Below are 5,993 nucleotides of genomic sequence, written 5' to 3'. Positions count from 1 at the left end.
GGAGGGTTTCTTTATACCAGTGGGTTATATATGTTGCGATTTGAGTATGGATTGGTTGAGAAAGCTGACCTGACTGTCAAGAGAATGAGTGCGAGCTTAGTAGATAATTTGAGGTATTTTATGGTTTCTATTACATGAGCTTATGAAGAATTTAATTGAATCTCACTACGAGATTGTGTTAGTAATAGAGTATGTATATTGTGAGTTATCGAATATTTTATTCTATGGCTTTGAGCCAAGTAGAGAAGTCTACTATCGGCAATTTGATTGCATGGTCATGTGCTGTATTGGTTTGGTCTGAGGGATACTTGTGGATCATTTATGACTTGGTTTTGAGGATGACTTGAGTAAGGAATTTCTAGATGCATGATGTACTATTCCTTATGGATATATAGAATTCCTGGGAATGGTTTGAGGTTGTTGTTCATAATAGATGTAATGAACTAAGAAAAGGGATTTACTCGATTGTTTAGGGGTGTGGATTACTTCTTTGGGTATTGTTGTGCTAATGGGGCACAGGTCGTTTCAGCCTATTTGGGCGATGCAATTAAGTTATGAGTAGAGTGGATGAATCTCGAGAATGGTTCTAATGAGTTCAAGATTCATACGTGGCATATAAGGATTTTCCTTGAATATTTATATGTGTCACGACCTGACCGATCATTTTGAGCTTTTGCACTTCGCTCGCCAGTTCTCGGGCATGACTTACCCCGTGTAATGTAATATGACTTATGTAGATTGTTGGTTTTGGTTTTCAGGATAATCAGAATAAACTTGGAAGAACAGTTCCTAGTTTGAAGCTTTAGATTTGAAAGGGTTGACCAATATTTGACTTGTTTGTATATGATCTCGGATTGGAATTTTTATGGTTTAGTTAGCTCCATTAGGTGATTTGTGACTTAGGAGCGCGATCAGAATGAGTTTTGGAGTTGTAGAGAAGATTTAGGCTTAAATTGACGAAGTTGATATTTTGGCGATTTCCGGTTGATAGGTGAGATTTTGATGTAAAGGTCGCAATGGAATTGCGAGAGTTGCAGTAGTTTCGTTGTATCATTTGGGATGTGTGTGCAAAATTTCAGGTCATTCAGACGAAATTTGATAGACTTTTTGATCGAAAGCATAATGTAAGAGTTCTTGGAGTTCTTAGGCTTGAATCCCATGTTAAATTGGTGATTTGATGTTGTTGTGAGCGTTCCGAAGTTTTGAACAAGTTTGAATGATGTCATGGGATGTGTTGGTACAATTGGTTTGAAGTTCAGAGGTAGGTTCCGGGTAGGTTCCGGGATGTTTTAGGCCGAAAATCATAGCTGTAGCAGGTCCAGAAGGGTTGCAGGCCTCGGAACCCACCCGCGCGGTCCGCACAAAAAGAAGTGCGGCCACGGTATGTGCTATGCTGACCGCACAAAATGAAGTGCGGCCACGGTAGGTGCTGTGCGGACCGCACAAAATGGTGTGCGGCCGCGGTGAAGAAGATTCCGCTGGTCCTACTTCGGAAGCTCATATCTTTTGTTCTACAAGGAATTTTGAGATGATTCAAAAACGTAAGTTGTAGCTCGTCGTGTCTAGTTTTCATAAATATCAAGAGATTGCAATTTTGACATCTGTAGCAAACGTTTTGGCCAAAATACTAAAGCCTATCATTGCAGAGGAAAGCCTGTGCGGCCGCGGTCATTTTTGTGCGGACTGCACTGGTTTTGTGCGGACCGCAGTCGATTTTGTGCGGCCCGTGGAGGTGGAAATCAGTGGGTTACTCTATAAATATGATGTTTTGGGTTTTATTTGATATTATGACCTAGAGAGCTCGGATTTTGGTGATTTTTTAAGGCTTTTCAAGAAATTCATCGGGGTAAGTGATTCTAACTCAGATTTGGCTAGAGTACATGAATCTATCATTGAATTCATCATTTAATTCGTGATTTGGGATGGAATTTGGGAAGAAATTTTAAAATCTTTCAAAAAATGTAAAATAATGATTTGAAGGGTCAGTTGGTTTCGTAATTGGATAATTTTCGTATGGTTAGACTCGTGAGAGTATAAGGATTCTCATTTTGTGAATTTTGTCAAATTCTGAGACGTGGGCCTAGGGGTTTGGTTTGACCAATTTCTGGAATTTTATGGTAATTCGATTGTTTTTGCTTGGGCTTTCTTCCCTTAGAATATTGTGACGTATTCGTTATGATTTTGGATAGATTTGACGCGCGTGGAGGCCAATTTGAGGGGCAAAGGCGTTGCGAGCTAGAGAATTAGCCAGTTCGAGGTGAGTAATGATTGTAAATGATGTCCTGAGAATTTGAAACCCCGGATTGTACATCGTAGTGCTATATTGAGGTGAGACACGTACTTGATGATGAGCGTGGGGTCGTTTACTATTGAGGATTGTGACTGAAACTTGTTTGTTATCATCATGGTTTGGGCTGATTGCCATATTTGTGCTTCGTGCCAACTATTTCAACCCTCCGGGGATTTTTATTACTATTTCCTCACTGTATTGATTTATTACTTGAACTCAGTCCTGTTGTTTTCCACTGTTTTAACAACTCAGCCACTTTTACTCAGTTTTGAGACTTACATGATATTTCTAAACGATGTTTTGGGCTGAGCCCTACTGTTTTACAAATGCCCGAAGGGGTTGTGATGATTTTCTGACCGAGTGCGGTCGAGGGCCAGATGTGAGGATACACTGAGTAATATGAGGCCGAGGGACTGAGATACATTTACACGCCACGATGTGGATTAAGTGATTTGAGGCCGAAAGCCGAGAGATGATACCACGAGATGGCTTGATATTGCGCTTGGGCCGTAAGGGGCCCCTCCGGAGTCTGCACACCCCTAGTGAGCGTGGGTACCCATTGTGATCTGAGAGTGAGCCCGAGGGGCTGATATTGTTCTGAGAGTGAGCCCGAGGGGCTGATATTGTTCTGAGAGTGAGCCCAAGGTGCTGATATTGTTCTGAGATTGAGCCCGAGGGGCTGATATTGTTCTGAGAGTGAGCCCGAGGGGCTGGTACTGTTACGAGTGATTAATACGTTGCCCGATGGGCGGATTTCTACTTGTTATTTACTTGCCAATTACTTGTTTTACCTGTTAAAAAGGGGTTTCACTTGACTTCTTCACTGATTTACTGTTTTAAGTGATTTTTCTACTTTGGTATAGAATGCTTTGTGCTTTTTCGTGTTTTCTTGCTTTCAGCCATTATTTATATTTGTTACTCACTGAGTTGGAGTACTCACTTTACTACCTGCACCTTGTGTGCAGATTCAAGTATTTATGCACCTAGTAGCGGGTTTTGGCTGATCGGAGGCAGAGTCATTGGAGTTTAGAAAGGTAGTTGCCGGTGTTCGTAGCACTGCTTCTCTCTCTCTCTTCATTCATTAGTCTATATTTGTACACTCAGGCTTTCAGTTGTATTTATACCCTAGTAGATGCTCGTGACTTGTGACACCCTAGTTAGGGCTGTCTCTTCCGCACTTTATTGACATTATCCGCTACTTAGTATTGCTATATCATGTTTTAGACTGCTTTTATGATATTTAACTATTTAAAAAGTGAATTGGGTTTAATTGGCTGGCCTTGTCTTCACGAAAGGTGCCATCACGATCGGGTTCGGGTTTAGGGTCGTGACAATATGGCTAATATTAGGGATTAGAATTGGATGGTGTTGAGGCTCGCAACATTTCTATATCATTATTGACTCTACATTTCAGTATCATAAAGGTAAAAGGCATAACTTTAAATTCACAGGAGGTCTCTTCAGAGTGGGTGTCTGTTGTGTTTCAGTTGAGGATATGCACTGTGAGCACGTGATTTTTGCCTTACGAAAAACTACTCCAAAATAAATCAAAATAAATTTCTTTTACTGTGTAATTTCTGAATTTGCGTGGTGTTAAATATTTGTTTATGTCCGTAAAATGTTTGCTTTGTTATAATTAAACAAAATTAAAATAAAAATACATGTTTCATGTATATCTAGGATTTAAGTATGCATTTAATTAAGTTAATTTAAATAAAATCATAAAAATATGCATTTTTTTTTGTTCCACTGTGTGATTAATGTTGTCTATGTGTTAATAGTTGTTAAAAAGGTAATTACTATCTTTGTAAGGGTAATTTTGTTTTTATAATTTTAATTAAGATTTTTTTTAATTAATAATGAAATTAGAAAATAATAAAAATAAAAAATAATACAAGTTGTACAAAATCGGACCTGGATTAAAATCCAGGCCCAAAACATTAATTCCCCCCCCACAGCCCAATCCGAACAGCCCAAGTCTGACCTAGTCCCAAGCTAAGACCAAACGACGTCGTTTGGTCACCTCTCATCAAGGGCCGTTGGATTAAATCCAACCAACGGTCAAGATCCCCTGCCCTTACCCGCAACCCATAACCCGACCCATTGACCCGACTCAGTCCGACACCAACGTTAAACCAAACGACGTCATTTGGATTAGTGGATTGATCCTGGCCCTCCATCTTACTTGATCGAACGTACGATACCAATCCACCCCACCCCTATATAAATCCCAAGCCCTTACCCCGGCCCCTAACTAAACACCCCCCCCCATCCTCTCCTGTTCATCGTCTTCTCAAACAGACCCCTAACCCTAGCCGCCCTTATTCCCCTTCGCCTGAAACCCGGCGGCATCAACGCCGCCGGTCACCAAAGTAACACCCCAGAACCCCCTGAGCCTCCTCTATCCAAATATGTTATCTGCTTGGTTCGAATCTTCCTGAAGGTTCTCGAATCTTCATTTGAAGATTCGAGCCAAGTTCAGATCTAAACCAAACAACACCTAGTTAACACCATAGCTTCCCCTAGTCATCCTGAGTATGGATATGTTGGTTGTTTGGCTCGAATCAGTTCTGAACTTCTCGAATCTTCTTTTGAAGATTCGGACCAAACAAGGACGAACTCAGATCCGTTTCAAACTAACACCAAATGACCCCTAGGCTACCCTCACCCTTATATCATGTTTGGTTCCTTTCGAATCTAACCAGAAATGATTAGGTCCCAAATCGAACCTTCAGGAAACCTAGAAATACCAAACTTCTGGATTTTTGTCCAAATTGATTAAAGGATTGAGGTTTAATCGACCTTAGTCGAAGTATTTTCAATGGAAAATACTTCGACTAAGGTCTGTTTGATTTCAAACAAAAAAAATCCGAAAGCCGAGTTGAGTTCGAGTATGATTGAAGATTCAGAGGTATTTTCTATTTCTTTGTGTATTCTACGTGTATTGTTGTCTGTCTTAATAGCTTTTTAATTTTTCATATTTGTTTTGATCAATTCTGTCATTTCTGTCTCCTACCTATCTACTTAATCCGAATGTGAATTGTTTCTGTTGGTTGTGATTGTTTACAATGTGTGTAATCGACTCGATTAAGTTCGTCGATTAGTTATATTACGAATTTTTCATTTCTGAAAATGTTAACTAAAACAGTCTGCTTCTATTGTTTTAGACTAATTATTGACAAATGTTGTAAATAGTCAATTGATTAATGCTCGTCAATTAAATCATGATTGTTTGTGAATCAGTGAATTCAAATGTTGCTGTATATGTTGTTTTCTGAACAGGGCATTGTCAGTATATTGACAATGCTCCTGTGTATGTTTGATCTTAGTTCAATTATAAGTTCAGTTTGCATTATTGTGCTGAACCCAGTGTAATATTGTCAAGTTTGAGTTCAAGTTTACAAATGATGATTAGATGTAATTGTGATAGAATGTTTACATTCTTAGGATTCAGTCCAGAACCTAAGAGAATTGGTTATAGCTGTGTTAAATCAATTTGATAATTAAGTTTGAACAGATTTTTAAATCTGTTTTGTAAATTCTGTTATGATTTTTGCATTTAAGGCAGTAATAACAGTAATTACAGTAGGTTTTCAGGGGGTATTTGAGGAATGAAACAGTAGGGTAATGTAATAATGCTAGTGTATTATAATGTAATGTTAGTGGCTATAATTTAATGGGATAATGGGAAACAAAGGGTAAT

This window comes from Nicotiana tabacum, chromosome 5 (genome assembly GCF_000715075.1).
Source record: "Nicotiana tabacum cultivar K326 chromosome 5, ASM71507v2, whole genome shotgun sequence".
Lineage (NCBI taxonomy): Eukaryota > Viridiplantae > Streptophyta > Magnoliopsida > Solanales > Solanaceae > Nicotiana > Nicotiana tabacum.
This window is presented reverse-complemented; position numbering follows the sequence as displayed.